At 40.9% G+C, this 22,315-nt stretch overlaps 1 long non-coding RNA gene across 1 annotated transcript; it reads right to left on the bottom strand.

Moving 5' to 3' along the window:
- Nucleotides 1-571: 571 nt before the first annotated feature.
- Nucleotides 572-20,496, bottom strand: LOC309656531. Its single transcript, XR_014261424.1, has 2 exons — nucleotides 2,044-20,496; nucleotides 572-1,727 (listed from the first exon to the last, which is right to left on the bottom strand). It is a non-coding gene; the product is annotated as an uncharacterized lncRNA (long non-coding RNA).
- Nucleotides 20,497-22,315: the final 1,819 nt, after the last annotated feature.

Raw genomic sequence — 22,315 nt, 5'->3', positions numbered from 1 at the left:
AATATTTTGATATTCTTTAAAAATATTCTTTAGTGACTTTCAAGTAGGGGTATTCATACCACTTGAGTTTCACAAAGCCTTCCCATGAATTTCAAGTTTTCAGATGTCAGTAGTTTTTAGAGAATATGTTTCCAAATTTCTCTACTTAAATATGTACTTCTTTCTAAAATAGAGTTGCCTGCAGTCAAAGTAGAACTTTGCAGTTTCTCCTTTTTACCTTCTCTTTCACAATCTCCATTTTTCCTCTTTACAAAAAGAAAGTTTATTTTTTACCCAGCCTAATTTTCCTATGGTGTATTCCCCTGGAATATAAGAAAATCTCAAAGGCACCAAATAAAGGGACAATCTGAAATATTAGTCTCTGAAAAGTCTTCTCAAACTAAGAGATAAACCTGGACCTTATTATATATATTTGCATGATTTTAAGTAGGGAGATGAAAGCTCCAATGTTTACTTTCCACAGATCAACATGACACCTTTAAATAAAGCTTATTTTTATGATTATTAGGAGAAACATTTTCAGTAGCTTTGCCGAAAGGCTACTAGAAAATTTAAATCTTTTTTAAAAAAATTTATTTTATTTTATTTTATTTTTGACTGCGTTGGGTCTTTGTTGCTGTGCACGGGCTTTTCTCTGGTTGCAGCAAGCAGGGGCTACTCTTTGTTGTGGTGTGCGGGCTTCTCATTGCGGTGGCTTCTCTTGTTGCGGAGCATGGGCTTCTAGGCTTGCAGGCTTCAGTAGTTGTGGCACGCGGGCTTCAGCAGTTGTGGCTCACGGTCTCTAGAGTGCAGGCTCAGTAGTTGTGGTGCACGGGCTTAGCTGTTGCACGGCATGTGGGATCTTCCCGGACCAGGGCTCGAACCTGTGTCCCCTGCATTGGCAGGTGGATTCTTAACCACTGTGCCACCAGGGAGGCCCTAAATCTATTTTTTTTTAAACTTTGGTAGATTACTGCTTAGTAAGAATTATGAGTTACTTCTCTGCTATCTGTTCACCCCTACCATGTGGAGTGTGTTGTAGCTTCTATAATCTATATTATTAATATTTTGTAAATAATACACACAACAATTATATATTTTTAAGCCTCACACTTGCTAACCTTTTTGTTATTGATTTCCATTGAGCTCTATCTTATCCCAGTAATTAACATTATCTGTCCATAGATACATGATCTAAATTTTTAAAAAAGAACATCAATCTCATTAAGAGATATATTTCATTTTTTTCTTTTTTTTTTTTCCCCCTATTTTTTGGCCACAGTGCGGGGCATGCAGGATCTTAGTTCCCCTACCAGGGATCGAACCCATGCCCCCTGCAATGGAAGTGCGGCATCTTAACCACTGCACCGCCAGGGAAGTCCCAAGAGACGTATTTCCATAAATTTTACTTTTATATTTAGTGGTATATCAAAACATATATATGTTTGTTATGCTCCATTGTATAATAATGCTGATAGTAATTAATCAAGCCAGAAGAAATTTAAAAAAATTTTAAGAGTCTTGTGTTCACTGAAAATTTTAAAACAATGTAAATTAAAATACATATTTTTATTGCAGAGAAATATAACAAGGTGAACTTTTAAGCATAAAAATATAAAATTGTGGGGGAAGGGAATATTTTTTTTTAATGGAGATGGTAGATATTAAACAGCTATGGTTTTTAGAGTCTAGTGGATAAATTTGAGAGTGATGGAATAGTTTTATTTTAAAATGACAATATTTAGGGGCTTCCCTGGTGGCGCAGTGGCTGGGAGTCTGCCTGCCAATGCAGGGGACACAGGTTCGAGCCCTGGTCTGGGAAGATCTCACATGCCGCGGAGCAACTAGGCCCGTGAGCCACAATTACTGAGCCTGTGCGTCTGGAGCCTGTGCTCCGCAACAAGAGAGGCCGCGATAATGAGGCCCGCGCACCGTGATGAAGAGTGGCCCCCGCTTGCCACAACTAGAGAAAGCCCTCACACAGAAACGAAGACCCAACACAGCCATAAATAAATAAATAAATAAATAAAAATTAAAAAAAAAAAAAATGACAATATTTATAACATTGATTGCCTTCTTTCCTAGAACTGTGGAAACTTATGATGAAAAATTTTGAATCCCAGATCTGTTTAAACAGTATTTTTTTGTGTGTCCGTGAGGATGTTTCCGGAGGAGATTAGCAGTTGAATTGGTGAACTGAGTAAAGCAGATTGCCCTCCCAAATGTAGGTGTACTTCCTATAATCCTTTGAGGGCCTGAATAGAACAAAGAGGTAGAGGAAGGTTGAATTTGCCCTTTGCCTGATTGCTGGAGCTGGGGCATCAGTTTTTCCCTGCCCTTTGTGCTCCCGATTCCCAGGCCTTCAGACTCAGACTAGAACCTACACCATTGGCTCTCTGGCTCTCAGGCCTTTGAACAACACTTCTGGCCTTCCTGGGTCCCCAGCTTGCAGGTGTGGGACTTCTCAGCCTCCATAATCACATGAGCCAATACCCTGTAAGTCTCTCTCTGTCTGTCTATATGTTTTTCTGTATATCTTTCTCCTATTGGTTCTATTTCTTTGGAGACCCCCTGACTAATACAAGTGATTTTATCAGAACCTACAACTTTGAAGGAGGGGCTCTCTGGGACTGATCATATCTCCCAAGAAGGGGTACTCTTTAGCTGGTTATCAGACCTCAGGAGCATTGTGGTTGGTACTCAGACTTTTAAAGGAGGGGGATGCGACCTGGCAGGTGCTTAGGCGGTTCAGGTGGTACGGCCCAGCAGGTGCGGGAGCACAGCGGAACTAATATCCTTACTGCCAAGGGAGCATAGCAGGGTATGTGGCAGGGCCAGCTGAAGAAAGCTTGGTTGGAGCCATAGCTGGCGGCTGCTGTTGTTGCTGCTGCTGGAGCATCCCTGACAGGAGCTGAAAGCAGGAAGGGTCCTTTCTTCTCTCCTCTTTCCAAGTTCCACCTTGGGCTTCCCTTTTGCAGAATCTAACCAGAAACCAATTGGCAAGAGAGTCTGGAAGTTTTAGTTTATACACCCAAACATCATGAACAGTCTTGAAAGGTGTGCTTGGAGCTGAGAGACAGTGAATAGCTATAGCAGAATCTATTTTTTTTTTGGTAGTTCAATATCCATTTACGTGTTTCTATCTTACAACAATAACATTCTTTGCTTTTGCTTCACATGATGCAACTGTCCTTTTTACAAACAAAGATACTTCCGTCCTCTTCTTCAAAAGAAACCTAAAGTCCCAACAGTCACCATAGCCATCTCTGGGGGATGTTATTATCTGTTTTAATCAATCCCAACTAAATAAATGTTCTGTAGCATACAGACCAAATTGTAAAGTTAATCACCAGTAATAGTCCTTATAGAAAATAAAGAGGGACAATGAAGGGGAAGGAAAAAATAAGTAAATATATATTAATATATACATAAGGAGGAAGGGAGAAAATTTGCACAACTGCTGCAGTTGTGTGCACTCACATCTGCTATAAATTCTCTGTTTTCTTTACCCTCAGCTGGCACCACAGCCAGTCGGCGTTCTTTTCCTGATGGAGGCAATCCAAAACTTCACTCCCAAAGGGTCTAAATCTTAGTGGTCTGTGTTTTTTTTATTTTAACATGGGCAAATAAAACAATGCTTTATTTCTAATATCTTAAAAAAGTATTCTAATATAACGTTATTTCAGGAAGTAAACCCACATGTATTTTTCTATATTTTTATATCATTGTATAATTTAAAAACATCTAAATACCCTAAATCTGTTCTTAGTGGTCTGTCTTTAATGTGTTGCTGTAGTTTTGCCTTAACTTGTACAACCAGATTTGAGAGAATTCAGAGAATGCCTTGGTCTCTGGACATAGTCCCCCTGGACTGTTATAGCAGCTACTCAGTTTACCCTTAGTAATTGGGAGCAGTTGCCCCTGGAAAAGCAATGATCTCTTCTTTGTTATTTCAATAGCATGAGAAGCTCAACATAGCCAGTGGATGGGAGCATTCTGCCTTTGGGAATTAAAACCTCTAAACCAAGAGCAATCAAACTTGCAAGGATGGAAAACAAAATTTGGGCGGGGTGGTTGTAATTAACTATTATATTGAAGGAGCCTCTCCCATTTCTACCCCTTGGTTCATGTATTCAGGCTATGGGAGAAAAGAATACCCTATATTAGTTGCTGATCCCAAGAATAGCCTACATCCTACAGGATAGGGCCCTAACCTTTCAGTATGTTGTTTCTCAGCCGGCGCTGTGACTGATTCACTAGGCTCCGTTATCAGCTCTCCTGCTTCTGAGGGATATCCTTCCTACCTGGCAAGAACAATAAACTCAGTGGGCATGAGCTTACTGGCACACTTTTTTGGTTGAGACGTGAGTTCCTTGGTCAGAAGCAATATTGTGTAGAACAACCCTAAGTCCACAGATAATCATTGTATTTATCCATTATTGCATAACAGATTGCTTCAAAATTTAGCAGCTTAAAACAGCAAACACTTATTATTTCACAGTTTCTGTTGGTCAGGTGTACAGGACCAGCTTAGCTCGGTGGTTCTGGCTCATGGCATCTCCTGAGGTTGCAGTCTAGCCAAGCCACTGGGCGGAGTTACAGTCACCTTAAGGCTTGAGTAGGGTTGAAGGATCCACTTCCAACCTCACTCATAGTTGTTGGCAGGCTTCATTCAGTTCCTTCCAGGCTGGTAAACTGTGGGCTTTTCCATAGGGCTTCTCACAGCAAGGCAGCTTGCTTGCTTTCCCTAGTGTGAGTGGAGAGAGAGAGAGAGACAGGCAGAGACAGATATTGACCTGAAAATGGAAGCCACAGTCTTTTTATAACCTAATCTCAAGTTACATCCCATCATTTTGTATATTCTATTAAGTAGCAAGCCGCTAGTCCAGCTCATACCCAAGGGAATGGGATTAAGGCCATGAGTAACAGGAGGTGGGGATCATTGGGAACCATTTTAAAGGCTGGCTACAACAGTCATGCTAGCAAAAGCACAGGCCACTAGGGTTTTGGAATAGATACCTATCCTTTTCAGAAACAGCTCTTGGTTTGCTACTGGATCCTGGTACCAACTGAACTTCTGATCTGGGACATCTAAGAGACCATATGACCTGAGCTTCCTATGATGAACTGGATGTTTTCTCATCCACCACGATACAAGGTTGGTTGAAGGCATCAGCAATCCAACCTCAAGTGGAAATGGTATAAATAAGATTAAGTGCAAGCAGTTCCTGAAGACATAAGCATCTGACCGAGGAAGAAAAAAGCTAAAGCCTAGTTTATAGCTGGTTTTCACAGTGTGTTGGCATCAACTGGAAGCAGATGGCTGCAGCATTACAACTCCATTCAGGGGTGTCCCTGCAAGACAGTTGTGGTGGAAAATCCTCTCACCGAGTAGAACTTCGAGCGATACATTTGTCCACTTTGTCTGCATTGAGAGCTGGTCAAAAGTGCAAATATACTGATTCATGGATACTGACTGGCAGTTTGTCTAAAAGTTGGAGACTCAGAAAAAAGAAGTTTTGGCAGGTTGGTGACAGAGAAGATGAGGAAAGAGGTCTGTGGATGAAACTTTCAGAATGAATATAGAGTGTGAAAAGAATTGGTGTCCCGTAATACTCAGCAAAGGGCATCCATGTAGAGGAGACTTTCAGTAAACAGGTGGACAAAACGACCTGCTGTGTGAATGTCAGGCAGCCTCCTTCTGCACTTACCTCAGTGCTTGCTCACCAGCCACAGTGGTGGGGGTAAAGGTCATGCGTGGCCCCAACACCATGTACCCACCCCGCTCCCCCAGGGCTGGTGTGGCTATCCTCGTTGCTGAGTGCCTAACCTGCCAACAGCAGAGACTGATGCTGTGCCCTTTACACAGCCCTTTCCCCAAGAAAGACCAGAAGGATACCTCGTGGCAGGTCGATCACAATGGATCTGCCAATATGACTATCCTTGTACTAATGGAGATTTGACACAATATTGCTTTTGACTAAGGAGTTCATTTTTAAGTCATCCTTATGTTACAAAAAGGCAGCTTTCTTGGAAAAAAAGAAAAAGAGAAGGTAGGAAGGTAATATATCAAAATGTTAAAAGTAGCTGTCTAGAGGGAATTGCTGTTTCTTTCCATTTTTCCCTTTTTTCCAAATTAGCATGTATCTGGAGTAATATATTAAATTATGAAGGCAATTGAAGATAGTTTTTAAACTGCACTCCTAAAAAAGTTCAGTTTCCTGACTCAGGATTTCCTGGAGGCTACTCTATTTTTTTTTGGAATTAATTTTTATTGGAGTATAGTTGCTTTACAATGTTGTGTTAGTTCCTACTGTACAGCAAAACGAATCAGCTCTACATACAAATATATCCCCTTTTTTGGATTTCCTTCCCATTTAGGTCACCCCATTGCATTAAGTAGAGTTCCCCTTGCTATACAGTATGTTCTCATTAGTTATCTTTTATACATAGTATCAATAGTGTATATGTGTCAATCCCAATCTCCCAATTCCTCCCCCCCACCCCCGCTTGGTATCCATACATTTGTTCTCTATGTCTGTGTCTCTATTTCTGCTTTGCAAATAAGATCATCTGTACCATTTTTCTAGATTCCACATATATGCGTTAATATACGATGTTTGTTTTTCTGACTTACTTCACTCTGTGTGACACTCTCTAGGTCCATCCACGTCTCTACAAATGACCCAGTTTCGTTCCTTTTTATGGCTGAGTAATATTCCAAGGCTACTCTATTTTAATCATGATTTCAGTTCTGTTATTTTCAGGCAAAGACTGTTGCAGTATCAGTCAGTGACATTTCTGTATAATCTCAGAACTTCAGTGTACATAAGCTTCCAGGGAGACTTATAAATATGAAAACTCCCAGTCCCCCTCTCTGTCCTGGAAATACTGACTGGGTGACTCTGGGTGGGATGCAGGAATCTGTATATTTTAAAAAGGAGCCCACCCTTGTTGAGGTGGTCCACATAACATCCGTAAAGGAACACTACTCCAGGAGGCTCCAGGGCTGGGGAAAAGCTAGGAAGAATTCAAATAAGACTCTGGGGAAAAAAACAGGTGTAAGTTGTTATTCTGTTTACAGTAGGATCAGATTCCAGAAATACAAGTAGAAAGACAACCCCAAATCCTTTTTCCTTTGCTTAGCATTGATTCAAAATGTAGCACGTCATTGCACTCACATTACCAATCTAGGTATGCAGAGCAGTTCTCTATCTGCATGAGAAAGGCTACACAGCATAATGGGTGCTGGTATCCGATTGCTCTTTCATGACCATATCACAGCTGCCTCCAAAGCCAGTGGAGACATCTGAATTTGAATACAAGCTTCATCATTTATTAGTTGTTGATTTTGGGTGAATTAACTAAGCCCTTGGAACCTTGGATGTTTCATGGGAATAATATTTTTGAGCTCTTACAGAGTATGAGTTCTGTTGAAAGACTTAATCATTGTAGACCTCAGTTCTTTTATAAAATAAAGAGGACTAGAATCTGATATTCTTTCCAGCTCTAAAATTCTTTGTATGTTTTACTAGGGTCCTATTTTTATTATAAACTAAGTGAAAACATTCAGATACTTGCAGAAAACAAAAAATCACAATGTAGAGATGAAAGCTGTTAAAATAATTCTGCTTCCTTGGGCACAATTTTTTTTTTTTTAATAATCAGTATACTCCTAAATAGAATAATGAAGGATAAGGCAGTGATTACTTCAGGTGAAATGAGACTACATGGTGAAGCCATAGGGTCTCCTGAATTACAGGCAGTCTTTGGACCTGCCCCCTAAGTGCTGCGTTATCAGACAAATCCTGTGAATGTCCTCAGTGGACTTTCTATCATGAAAAAGAGTGTCCACTGATGAGAACCTGGAGTTCCATCACACTGATCCTGACGTTACCAGCTCCAAAGTGGAGTATATGGAGAGTAGATGATGCTAAATTCCTAAGGAGACTTTGAGCTAAAATAGGGCATGGCATCTCATCTCACCCCTGATGTGTCTCAGATTTCCCCCCTCTCTGTCACCACCAGAGAATACAAAGGGGAAAGGTTTTCCTATCAAAGACCAGGATCCTGGAATCCTGCCTTTTCCCCACTTTCTCTCATTTTCCCGGCACCCACCTGTCTACTCCAACACACATTGTCCAGGTTTGTGTAGACAGCTGACCTCTGCTGCACAGTGGGGATTCTGAGACATGAGCACTGCCTAGCTGAGAGTTTTTTCTCAAGTGCACTTCATATCATTCAGTTGGTTTACACAGTTACTAAATCTCCTAGGTAGGCATACTCGCCCAACAGTCTTGCAGGTTTAAAGTACTAAGCAGATATTCTTCTTGGCATTCCACCTAGCTCTTAGGTCTCTATGGGGACCTCACCTCTGGGAGTATAGTTACTCTGATGGCTCTTTCTCCCTTTTCCATACTCTGGGTCTTTCTGTTCCCTGGAGGACTTTCCCTCACCCTGAGAGGGAGCAGGTAGGATCACTGAATCAAGGAGAAACAGAGTAAGTAAATAAACCAGGTTCAAGAAAGCCAGTGAAAAGGCCAAGAGGGAAGCACAATAGAAAACAGAAGGGCTACTCTCAAGTCACCCTGCGGGAAAAATTTCATGAGAGTCAGGGGTCATGTAGAAGTTATAGGTCAAACCAGGGGAGCACTCAGGAAACCAGAAGCAGATATAGAGCATCGCCAACAAGACCTTGAAACTGAGCTGAGAAAGGAAGCACTATGTAGGGTTCTCTTTCTGCTGTCTTGCTGAATTCTTGTTGGATGACGGATGCAGGTGACTTACTTTCCCAGACAGGCTGGTCTAATGCAGGGTTGAAAAACTCACCTCGCCTCTGATGAAAGAACTTTATTCCATTCGGGGTGTAATCCAGATCTATGCTCTGGCTTTTGGTAAAAGTGGCAATGATTTTTCTTTGTCAATTTGGCTGATGTAGCTTCTCTTCTGCCCCAGAGATGCTGCTTTTTCTGTCAATCCTGTGTTATCCATAAAGATTCTAGATAATCTGTTTTTCCCTGTCTCATTTTTTTGGTTTGTTTTTTTCTATCAGACAGTGATATTCTTTGGATTCTTCCTCTTGAGTTTCTCTCTCTTCTTATTTTCCTCCTTTGTAGATGATCTGCTGTCACATTCACTTTTATACCCTGTGCTTTTTTCTGGCACGTATTTTCGTTATTCTCATAGAGTTTCCCCACCTTTCTCTTGCAGGTATTTTTTAGCTCATCATAACTTCAGTCCCTGTTTCTCCTCATTGTCAATCATCTTAGATAAAGTAGAGATTATCTTGTAGGAATTCTCTTGGCTGAAATACATCTTTAGCTTTTTCAGTGTGGCTACCAACTTGATAGAAGTTTTACTGTCTTGCATTGAAACAATGTATATCAAACGGGATGTTTTATGTAAGAATTTAAAAATTTTTGTTTTTTCAATTCAGTGATTATTTAAAAATTAATATAAGCATATTCAGGATCATCATAGCAGCCAAATACTGCTATGAAAGTTCAGTATTCACAGTTGCACATATAGACACCAAAGAGAACAGGAGTAGACTTAAAATGTAAGTGACACGTTTGAACAAAGTGAAGGCTGAATGAGATGAATATTTTTCAGTGATTGAAATACAGAGAACTAGTGGGAGAAGTGAGTCACCACAGCCAAACTAAAGCAAACCTATGCTGGAGCAATTAATACTATGCCTTGTTTAAACCAAATCACATCTTTAATCACCTTAAATTAATGTTATTAATTCACTTTTGGATTTGACTATAATTAATTTGTAAAATTTTAAGACTTTTTAGTTGTGTAAGAGTTATATGTATAAGGGGCTTATAACTTTTTAATTTGAGGATATTTACATAACAGAATAAAAAACCCAATTTATCGGGCTTCTGCCAAGATGGAGTAAATTTACCCTTCTGCCTGAGACAACTTAAAAAGTGAAAAAAAAATATATGGAACAATAATTTTCAAGATATTAAACATCAGGCAGTGAAGGATAGTGTTCTTTGAGAGATAGAAAACAAACAGAGCCCTGTAATTGCCCCAGCTGACTGCCAAGAGAAAGTTTTCAGGCCATGGCACAGGGAGGGAAAACCCAGGTGCAGCCTGGTGAACTCTGATTTGAAGATCCTGACTGAGATCTTGACGTAACCTGGATGGCTAGAGTTTGCAGGACAGAGGATTCAGGACAACATTAAAATATTATGACTATATTCCATATGTTCAAAAAGCTAGAGGAAAGATTAAATATGCTAATTAGAGACATAGAAGATATTTTAAAAGATACAATAGAACTTTGAGAGATGAAAACAATGATATCTGACATGTCACAGAGACATGCATCCAGTGTAATTCCCCTTATGAAAACTTCAAAAACATGCAAAACTATACATTTATTTTATTGGGGTGCAATAAATCCCAAGATAATGGGAAAACTCAATATGTAGAAAAGTAATTACTCTGGGGTAGAGGGAGGGAGAGACAAACAGGCAACAAAAGGCACAAAACAAGTTTCCAAAGTGCTGGTGATAGTCTATGACTCAAGCTGGTGGTAGACATGTGGGATGTTATATTGTTCTAAAAAGCACACACATATATGCCATTTTGTATGTATATTTATATTGTACATATGTGTAATATACACATTTCATAACGTATTTAATAACAACAGAAAAGATTACTCTGGTAGCCACGTGGAAGAAGGGAGATTAACAGAGCCAGGGAGAAAATTAAAGCCCCTCATGCAGTAGTGATGAAATGGGAAAGCACAACAAAGCTCACAAGTCTTTTGAAATATAATTTAGGACTTGTCAGTTAACTGGATGCCGTAGGTTAAAGGAAAAAAATGAGGTTTTTTTTCAGTTTCCTAGCTTGTGAGACTTGATTGATTGATTGATTGATTGATTGATTGATTGGCGGCTCCGCACGGCATGTGGGATCTTAGTTCCCCAACCAGGGATTGAACCTGCGCCCCCTGCAGTGGAAGCAGGGAGTCTTACACTGGACCGCTAGGGAAGTCCCTGAGACTATACATTTTTATGAATTAATAGAAAATTTCTGAAAGACTAACTATAAACTGGCAACATTGTTGCTTTCATCGGGGAACAGAATAGTTCCAGGCCCAGGAGGCAGGGTGTCTCTTGAAATCTGAACCTTGTTTGTGTATTAATTACACAAAAAAATGGAAAGCAAAATTAAAGAGTAGAGACTTTCATTTAGCTCAGATACGGCTGTTCTAATTTAATGAAGGGAAGATTTTGGTAGTAGCAATATGATTATGGAAATGACTTCACCTGTGTTTTGTGAGCTGCTGCTAAATTAGGCTAAATAGCAAATCTTTTGTGTTTATCATAGGCTAGGATGGGAGTCAGGGTTGACTGTGCTCTGGCCAAGCGCTGACTCTTGCTGAGGTAAAATGCGGGTCCCAGGGTTGCCCCTTCAGTAGGACAATGGGCGGGGCTGTCACCATGATTGACACGTTTAGCATAACAGCACAAAGAAACTATAAAATATCCCCAGGTGGATCCTTGTGGCTAGCAGCACCATGTAAAAACGATGAGCTGAGGTGGATCCTTGACACTATCTTACCTACCCTTTCTGTATCTTTTTCCTGGTCATGATCCTCTCCTGCATATAATCCTGCACACATGTTAGCTAGTCCTCAGTAAGCTGCTAACTTACTGATAAAGTCTTAAGGTATTAACCCCTCAAGAGGGTTCTGCATTTTTATCAGAAATCCTAAAAATAAAAAAATCCCTCAAAACTAAAAAAAAGAATGTTGTTGTACACTTTCTAATATTTATGCCTTTTCCTTTATACTATTTGACTAATTACTAAGGCTAATCTTGCCTCTCATTTTATAATGCCATTTACATAATATAAAAGTTTTGATCATTGTTTAATTTTTATTCATACTTTACCTCATTTCACAAAATATTTTCAGAGACTTGCAATAAGCACATACCATAAAGTGGTGAGCTACAAATAAATTAAAAATCGGGCTCAGAGAAATAAAAACTAGAGTAGAAAGTCGTGCCCTGGTATATAAGTAGAACACAAATGAACCACTAGAATTGAGTTTCAAGTATGGTCTAGGATTCCTGGCGAAAGTGAAAAAGGAGACGTGATATGTTACTAGTTATTCCCTCCCCCTCTCACTGCCATCCCCCCCAAAGCCCACTATTTCCTTAAGGGAAGTATATACACATGACCCTAGAAGAAATTTCTCACCTGGGCTATAAGCTTTTATTATCACATTCAAATCCACATACCTTTGCAAAATAAAGGACACAAAACCAAAGAGAAAATAAATTTTAGCTGAGCACTGGACAATGAAAGGAAAGTAGGTATAGCTGACATGACTTCAGAGAGCTGTGTATTTGTTTACCAGTTTATATCTCAGTATCAAATAAGCAGGGATTTAAGAATCCTCATTTGTGTGCTTCAGAAATATCATGCAACCACCTGGTATAGTTGGATCATTTTGTGGGTTCATATGAAAATAGTTGAAGTGATGTTCACTTGAAAATTTTGTTTGCTGAACTTTGTGATACATGTCATTATTTTATAGCCTATTTAAGTTGTTCTCTACAGAATTAAATACCTTTATTTAACGGGCCACTGGGGAAATAATCGTAGTTTCTAAGGAAAAGTTTTGTCCAGCATGTTTATCATTGACCTGGATGAAGAGAGAATATACTGATTAAAACTGTTCTGAGAAACAGACTCACAGGCTTAGAGAACAAACTTACGGTTGCCAGGAGGGGAAGGGTGGGAGGGAGAGGATAGGGAGTTTGGGATTGACGTGTACACACTGCTCTATTTAAAATGGATAACCAACAAGGACCAACTGTACAGCACAGGAAACTCTGCTCAATATTCTGTAACAACCTAATTGGGAAAAGAATTTGAAAAAGAATAGATTAAAAAACGAAACAAAACTGTAGTTGACATGAAGCTGGCAGGGTGAATTGGAACCATGGAAGACAGAATCTGGGTCTCATTTCATCTTGGGTCCGTAAGTGACCATATCACAAGTTGTCTGAAACATGTTTACATCCAGCCAGAAACATTTCTGCCTGTCTGTGGGATTTTTTCAGACCACTTCTCCTTCTGAGCTGTTCCTTGCTCTGCTCTGTGGCTCTGCTGGCTCAGCCTCTCTCATCCTAGGATTTTCTGCAGGTCTTTTGCTCATTGACCTATTTGGACCCACTTCTCCAGCTAGGCCCTCGGTGCTGTTTGCTGGAGATGGGCTGGTGTTCAGCCTTTGGCTCTGTGCCCTGAAGCTCTTGGCAAGGCTGCCGCTGCCCTCCCCTGCTCCTGCAAGCCTGACCTGGCTCGGCCCAGCTTACCGTGCTTCCTCACGGTATGGGAGTGTGTCGGGGCATGATCAGTGTTTATCTCCTTCGTGTGTTGACTAGAGTCAAGAGTGAGGAAACCTAAGTGCTGCTCTGAATGAATAAGCATTTTCAGAACTCTCATGAAAAACTGATGACCTCATAAAAGTGCTAACAAAAGATCAAGATGAAAAAAAAATTAATTACATGGGACTGAGTGAACTGATGAGGATGATTATAATTTTTGTGACTGTTTGAATTTAAAAAAAAAAATCCCACAAGGACTCAGAGGCAAAGAATATACAAATCAATTTTCACTGCAAAGTAAAGGAGCTGTTACAGTGGAGGATTACTGGACTGAATGTCAAAATTATGACATAGTATGACTGTGTTTCGTGTTTGGTAATTGCAATCATTGTTGCTTTTGTTGTGGTCATCCATGTACAATGCTTGGTGTCAGTCTATCTCTTGTAAAAATAAAATACAGTGTGTGTGTGTGAAAAAAAACAAAACAAAAAGCTCAAGGGTATATTCATTCATCCATTCATTCATTGTCCCTTGTGTGCTGGGTACTGAGAACACTGAGGTAAAAATGACACGCTGTTCGTCTTCACGGAGTTGAATTAACAGCAAAGGAGGAAGTAATTTTAAGGCAGCCTTCTATGTATGTGATTTATTTATCATTTAGTTACCTAGTAGACGTAGTTGATGGGACATTTAGGCAAGAGTGATAACACAAAGATGGTAATGTCCTTAACAGCAGCTATTAATTGTTCTACCACAGTGGTTCTCAAGCTGAGGTGATTTTGCTTTCCTTTCCTCCCCCAGAGACATTCAGCAATGTCTAGAGACATTACTGGATGTCACAACTGAGGCAGTGCCCCATAGTGGTTAGATGTCAACTATGCTGCTAGACATCCTGCAGTGCTTAGGACAGTCCCCCATAACAGAATTATCGAGTCTAAAATGCCAACAGTACTGAGATGGAGAATCCTTGACTAGTGTATGTGTCGATTGTGTGTTTCTGAGAGAGCAACTATCAGGAAAGCTTTCTTTAGCCTGATATTTATCATTATTAGTTGTAGCTGACATTCGTTGAGGGCTTACTATATGCCAGGCATTTATGGTAAACACTTGAAGTGGATTATCCCATTTAATCATCAGAAACTCTATTGAGTAGGTATTATTATTAGCTCTGTTTTACAAATGGAGAAACAGGTTTAGTGGGGTTAAGAAAGTTGGCCAGGATCTCATTGCTAACAAGTGGTAGAGTGGGGAGTTGAATCCAGGATGCCTGGCTCTTCACTCTTCACCACCACAAACAGTTAGCATCTCTAACTCAGAGGCCAGACCCTCCCTTCAGCTGGGACTTAGCTCCTGAGAAGTTGCTTTAATGACAGGCTGAGCTAGCTCAGTCCTTTATTGGCTCTAGGCTTCTACTGGAGGCCTGAGGGGAAAGAGAGGTTAATTTAACAGTATAATTCAAACCAATTTTGGGAAAAGAGAATCTAATATTACATTAAACATCAACAGTCTAGTTTATGATGAATGGTTCTCCCACATGGGTGTGCAGCTGGCTCATTAATCTGACCCAATTAAGCAGGATCAACCAAAACTGTTAGTCATATCTAATTCAGCAATGATTGTGTTGATACAGAGTGAGCCACAGCACTATAAATAGCAGAATGGAGCTAATAGGCTCTGATGCAGTCAGCTTTCATTATCTTACACTTTAGCTTTACTTTTCATTATTTTACACTTCTGCTTTACTAAGAGCTTCTGGGCAGTTTTTGGTAAAATTTTAGGCTCAGACTGCATTTTTTGTCAGTTTGGTGTTTTCCGAGGGCAAAGCAGCAGTCCACTGTCATCCATACCTTTACTTGCATTACAATGCCTGCACACCCCTGGACTGTAATTTGATCTAGTTCCTTAACCCCATAATCTAACTGATAGAAGGTAATCGAACACCACGTCTGCCCATGTGATAGGGCAGAATTCTTCTGTCTTCTCACCTGAGTACAACAGGCTTGTGCCACCGAGAAGAATGAAAAGGTAACTCAGAATATGTGGGGTCCTTATAGCCCAAGCGGATATCCTTGTGAAGAAGAGGAAGTATGGGCCCTACAGATCTCAGGTTAGTGTGAACCGAGTGTGGTTTCGGTCGCAGTAAGTTTCTGAAATGACTTGCTCTGAGAACGGTATATGTGTGTTTCATTTTGAGGTCCTAGGAATTTTTAGAGAGAGTAACTTCCCTAGAATTCCTATCTGTTTGGCTGACAGTGAAAACACCTTTGTACTCAGGGCCAGTAACAGCTTCCAGTGGGCTGAATGTTAAGGATGTTTTCTTCTTTATTGTATCTGTAGTAAGAACTGTTATCATGTAGAGGGGAGGTTGGCAGGTGAAAATTTTTGGTGGGTGAGTACCTTTTTTCTTGCTTGTTATGAAGACTGTTGTATTACCTTTCCCCCATATCATTCAATAGGTCTCATAGACACTATTTCATTAATCACCTCTCAGAATTCCTGGGGCTACTGCCTGGTGGGTTTTTTTCTCTTGTCCTTTAAAAGTTACAGAAAGGTTAAGTATCATAAACTGAACGATAATATAGTAGTGATAATAGCAGCTATCATTTATTGACGGCAGTGTGCTAAGCACAGTACTGACTGGCTTGAATGTGCTGTCTCTCTTCATCTGCATAACAGCCCTTTTATTTATTCATACCCATTTTACAGAGGAGAAAAGTGAAGTTTATATTAAGCAATACCAGATTAAGTCTGGTAAGAAGGCAGCTGGTAAGAAGGCAGCTGGTAAGAAGGCAGCTAGGCTGGGATTTGAATGCAGGTCTGCTGGTACCAAGGTTCCTGTGATTAACCACTCTCCTGCACTGGGGACCCTTCTTGGGCTCAGGGTTTAGCTGAAGGATTATAGAGCATAGAGACAGTAGAATAAGAAGTGAAAGAATAGAGTGGGGGTAAAGGGGTGGAACTCTCTTCAAGGAGACTGGATATCAGTTTGTTCCTATTTTTCTCAGCCAGGTCCTGCTTCTGTATTCCACAACAGTTCTAAAACGTGGCAAAGTGCTCTAGGAAAACTGATGTCACCTTCCTGATAGGTAATACAATATTTCATGAACATAATTTTTAAGGGCACACACTTAATACATTTTCCTAGTGTTAGAGATCTCAGGCTTATTTCAGAATTTCCCACCCTGCTCTTTTCCCTTTAAGAGGCAAATAGAAGCTTAAATAAGTCTCTTAATTAAGAAGCTACTACAAGTGTAGTAGTCATTTGATCAGAGATGTAATATGTTTAGTTATAATTTCTATCCAAAAGTCTGTATGTCTTTAGAAGGACGTTTCCCAATACTTAAGCTTTGCAGTCTTTGCACAGACCGTAAACCTTTAGGGGAAAATAGGAAATGTAGGTTGTTTTTGAATGTTTTCCAATACTTCTTGATTCTTACCTGCTTTTGACTCGACTGTCATACCTGCAAAATTTTCACCCGATTCATCTGCAAAAGAAGGTTATAGAGTGGTAGTTAAATAAGCTGGTACTTCGCTGTAATGTCTAATAATAGCTGATGTTTATTGAGCACTCAACTATCTGGCCCCGTGCTAAGGCTAGGTACTTTACATTACACTATGTCATTCATCCTCACAACCCAGTATATAGGTACCAACCAGTGTTATCCCTTTTACAGATGGTAAAACTGACGTTCAGAGAGGTTCGGAAACTAGCACATTAGTGACAGAGCCTAGGCTCAATCATAGGTCTGACTCCAAAGTCAATATTTTCAGTTTTGCCTCAGTGGTGTCTGAGTTTCAGACAAATGAGGGTAATGTGTATGAGAGCATTTTTTTCTTTTATTGTCTGCTAAAAATCTGAGTGCTCTATTTTTGAATGCTGACACAGACTTATAGCTTTAAAAACCACTATTAGCCTTATTTACTATAAATGGAAGAGCAAGGAGTCAGGAGGCACAAGTTTGTGCTGTAACACTCCCTATGCCTCAGCTGGTGTTAGAAAGTCTCCATTATTTTTCTAGTTTTATATCCCAGAACTTCCTTTCATGTGCCCTTTGCTCCAGTCACATCGGATTACTCACTTACCCCAGGCATACTTCACCTTTTAATTTTTATTTTATTTTTTTACAGTTTAATTAATTTATTTATTTTTGGCTGCATTGGGTCTTTGTTGCTTCATGCCAGCTTTCTTTAGTTGCGGCAAGCGGGGCTACCCTTCGTTGCGGTGTGCGGACTTCTCGCTGTGATGTCTTCTCTTGTTGCGGAGCACGGGCTCTAGGCGCGCGGGCTTCAGTAGTTCTGGCACGCGAGCTCAGTAGTTGTGGCTCGCAGGCTCTAGAGCACAGGCTCAGTAGTTGTGGTGCACAGCCTAGTTGCTCCACAGCATGTGGGATCTTCCCGGACCAGGGATCGAACCTGTGTCCCCTGCATTGGCAGGTGGATTCTTATCCACTGCGCCACCAGGGAAGTCCAACTTCATCTTTTTAATGTAACAAATTTGTCAAGGATTTAATAGATGCAAGGCACCCCTTAAATATGGGGAAATTTAAAGAAGAATAGACAGTTCATAGTCAAGTGAAATCCAAGGATAAAGCCAGCTCATTTCTTCCATCATGATTGATCCAGTGATGTCCCAAGTCCTCTTCTATTCCTCTCTCCGTTCTGCCTCCCACAGGCTGGCTTTATCCTTGGATTTCACTTGGGGGTAAAAAGGGCAGTTACGGCTCTAGACATTATCTTTTCTTCCTATACCATCCACCTGTGGGGAAGGAACAGCTTTTTTGAAGTTGCTCTGGCAAGGAGTTTGGAATTCACTCCCTTTCTTTGATGCACATTGTGTCCTCTTTTCATCCCCGACTCTGTCACTGTGACCACTATGGGGGACAGAATATGCTGACTGGCTAAGCTGGCTAGAGCCCACCTCTAGAGCTGAGTGGGGAGGCCGAGGTTAATGCTACCACAACCATGTGTTCGAGGGTGGTTGAGGGATGAATATTTCAAAGGAAAATTAGGGTTTTATTGGAGGAAGAAAGTAAAAGTAGATACTAGGGAGCCGGCCAAGACAAGACTAGCCTTAGCCTTTCTCTTTCAGGTAATTGACCTTCTCTGTTCCCAAGACTGGTCCTGATGGACCACAGCTGTAATGGACTGGTTTCTAATATCAGTTGGGCAATATCCTCCCCCACCCCCATGCTGTTTCATTTCTATATTTCAAGTACTTCAAATATTCACCCCTCTCCAAAAAGTCTCTACCTAGTCCCACTCTTCTGTTAGGTGATCCCAACTTCTAATTCATAAAGAAAATAGCAGTAATTAGGCAAGTATACCATTTTTACCACTTGCCAAACCAATTAATAAATGTAAGTACATTTGCTCTTATTCTTACCCTCTCCCCTCTAATCTTTGAGTTGAGGTTGGCGAACTACAGTGTCTGGGTCTGCCATATGCTTTTGTAAATAGAATTTTATTGGAAGACAACTGTGCCCATTTGTTTATGTATTGTCTATGGCTTTTTTGCAATCTGAAAGTCGAGTTGAGTAGTTGCAACAGAGACCCTGTGACGCGAAAAGCCTAAAATATTTACTATTTGGCCCTTTAAGATAAAGTTTGCTGATCTCTGTCTTAGAAGATGGGGTGATCCTCACATGATCAAGGCTAATCTTTCTCATTGTTAATCTTGTTCCCTTCAGATCATTTAGGCTTTCCCTCTGCCTTCTGCCTCTCCAACTCCATTGGCCCCTTTCCCTCAGTCTATCAGTGTGCTCAAACATACCAGCCTTAAGACAAAACAAAACAAAACAAAATGCAACTTTCCTTTGGTCTTTCAACACTCTCATGACCTTGTCTTATTTCTCATCTTCCCTACTGACCCAAGCTTCTTAAAAGTGTTGCTTTCCTGATTGATCTCATATTTCTCAATTTCTAGTCACTCCTCGAACCACTTCAGGCTTGCTTTTGTCCTCACCATTTGCTGTTAGTTAATTACTTAATTAAACCAATCAGCTTAATTAATTAATTACACCATTTAGTTAATCAATTAAAATATTTGTTGGGTTACCACCATGTGCCAGGTTCTGTACTAGGCTCTGAGGACACCATTCGGTGAACCAAACTGGCAGAAATTCTTGCCATGAGGAATTTATAATCTGGTTGGGGAGACAGACAATGAACAAAATAAGTAAGTAAAATATCGAATATTTTAGAAAGTGATAAGTACTATGGAGGAAAATCAATCAGGGAAGGGAGATAGGGAGTGTTGGTTGGGGGTGGGAAGTTCAGATTTTAAAAGAGTAGTCATAGAAGGATTCAATGAGAAGATGACATTTGAGCAAAGACCTAAAGGAGGTGAGTGAGTGAGTCCCTGGCAGAGAGAACAGCAAGGGCAAGAGCCCTGAAGTGGGAGTGTGTCTAGAATGTTCAAGGAACTACAAGGACCAATGTGGCTGGCATGAATAGGAATAAAGGGCAGAGTGATAGGAGGAGGGGCTGGAGGAATAATGGGAGGCTCTGTCACTTAGAGCCTTACATGCCATTTAAAGGATTCTGGCTTTTACTCTGAATGATTTGGGACATTTTGAGCCAAGAAGTGATATGATCTGACTTAGCATTTTAAAGAAACTTCTGGTTGCTCTGTTAAGACAAGACCATAGTTGACAAGGGCAGAATGAGGGAAGCCAGTTAGGAGACTGTTGCAGTTATTCCCAGATGATGGTGGCTTGGACGTGTATGGTAGTGAAGAACTGTTCCAGTTCTCAATATAATTTAAGGTAGAGGTGACAAGATTTGCTACAGATTAGATGCAGTATATGACATAGAGAGGTGGGTCAAGGATAAATCCAAGGTTTTAGACTGAGGCACTGGAAAGGTAGAATTGCCATTAATTGAGATGAAGAAGCTTGTATGAGGAGCAAGTTTTGGGAGAAAGATCAGGAGTTTGGGGCACACTAAGTTTGAGGTGCCTTTTAAATATTCAAGTGAGGGGCTTCCCTGGTGGCGCAGTGGTTAAGAATCCGCCTGCCAATGCAGGGGACACGGGTTCGAGTCCTGGTCTGGGAAGATCCCACATGCCGCGGAGCAACTAAGCCCGTGAGCCACAACTACTGAGCCTGCGCATCTGGAGCTTGTGCTCCGCAACGGGAGAGGCCGCGACAGTGAGAGGCCCACGTGGCCCCCGCTCGCCGCCAACTGGCGAAAGCCCTCGCACAGAAACGAAGACCCAACACAGCCAAAAATAAATATATTAATTAAAAGAAACGTTTAAAAAAATTTTTTTTAATTAAAAAAAAAAATTCAAGTGAAAATGTCTAGTTGGATGTATAAGTCAGGAGATCAGTGGAGATGTCAGGGTTGGAGGTAAACTTGTGAAGGTCAGCACATCAATCAGAGTTAAAGCCAAAAAATGAGCTGAGATTGTAACAGGAGTGGCTGAGATAGAGAAGTGTATAGGCTCTGAGCCCTGGGGTACTCCAATTTTAAGAGGTTGAGAAAACGGGGAGGAACAGAGTGCAGAAAAGCAGCAGCCAGTGAGACTGAAGGAGAAGGAGAATCAGGAATTGTGGTGTCAGGGAAGCCAAGTGAGGAAAGTGACTCGAGCAGGCGGAGGCGGCAAACAATGGGGTTCAGTGTTGCTAGTAGGTCAAGTAAGATGAGGACAGAGAATCGACTGTTTAATTTAGCATTGTGTGGGCCATTGGTGACCTTGACAAGAGCAGTTTTGATAGAATAGTGGGGATAGACGCCTGATTGGAGTGTGTTCAAGAGAGAATGAGAGGCAGAATTGGCAACAGGGAGGAAAGAAACATTTTGAGTTTTGTCATGAAAGGCAGCAGTGAAACAGCCTCTAATAGACAAGTCCAAAGACACTTGTCATTTCTGAGTTTGTTTACCTGTTATCTTTGACTCTATGGACTGTCACCTCCACTGACTTCTAAGACTTCCATCTGCCAAGCTCTGCATCTTTGTGCTTAAGGAGTCTCTCTGAAACATGCATGCACCAAAGGGAAGTGTCAGAGAATTAACATCCCCAGGAGTAGCCCTCAATCAATGGATGGTGGGGGATGGTAGACAAATATCAGAGGTCCTTTGCCCTTTGGGTGAGTTGGGGGTACTCTGGGACAGGTGGTTTTACACCCTTATCCAGTACGCCGAGTGGTAGACGGCCTTGAAAACATACCTTCTATTGGTTGACTTCCCTTCCCTGCCCACTTCCTCACTCCCCAGGTGAAGTTCCTTGCACCTCCCAAATAAATTACTTGCGTTTGAACCCTTGTTTCAGAATCTACCACTTGGGAAACATAAACTAAGACACTGCATATATAGATATAATCTAAATAAAGGTCAAATGGCCCCATGTTAATAAATACTGATTTTTGGCTTATCGTTCACATATTTGCAATTAAAAGCCCCTTCTTAACAAGTAGTTTTGGGCAGTGTACCCAGGCATTAGAAAATGGAAAGATTGGGAAAGCCTCCTTTCCCAAATAATCCCTAGGCTTTTCTTTTTCTACCTGTGATAAGAAATATATATTTGGTCTTTTTCTGTTCCTGACACAGAGCTTCTAAAACCCTTGGAATTTCCTGAGTGGAAGGGGTGAGAAGAGCATCTTCTGTTATTTGCAACAAATCTTACCTGAGTTTATGCTAATGAGGTGACTCCTGGTGGGCCCACAGATACGTTCTGGAGGGCATAGGTGTTGGTTACCAGAGGAACGAACCTTGTAATTAGAAGGTTGGAACTTTCAGCCTCACCCCTAGACAGCCGAGAAGGGGAGAGAGGCTTGAGACTGAGTTCCCTAATGGCCAATGATGAAAAGAAAGGATTTGGAGAGCTTCAGAGTTGGTGAACACATCAAGGTGCTGGGAGGGTGACATGCCCAGAGAGGAAGAACATGGATGCTCGAGCCCCTCTCTCCCCCAGACGTTGCCTTATGCATCTCTTCCATTTGGCTTTTCCTGATTTGTATCCTTTGTAATAA

This window comes from Balaenoptera physalus (genome assembly GCF_965194825.1).
Source record: "Balaenoptera physalus genome assembly, chromosome: 1".
Classification (NCBI taxonomy): Eukaryota; Metazoa; Chordata; class Mammalia; order Artiodactyla; family Balaenopteridae; genus Balaenoptera; species Balaenoptera physalus.
Note: the sequence above shows the minus strand (reverse complement) of the source record. Positions and strands in the feature narration are given on the sequence as shown.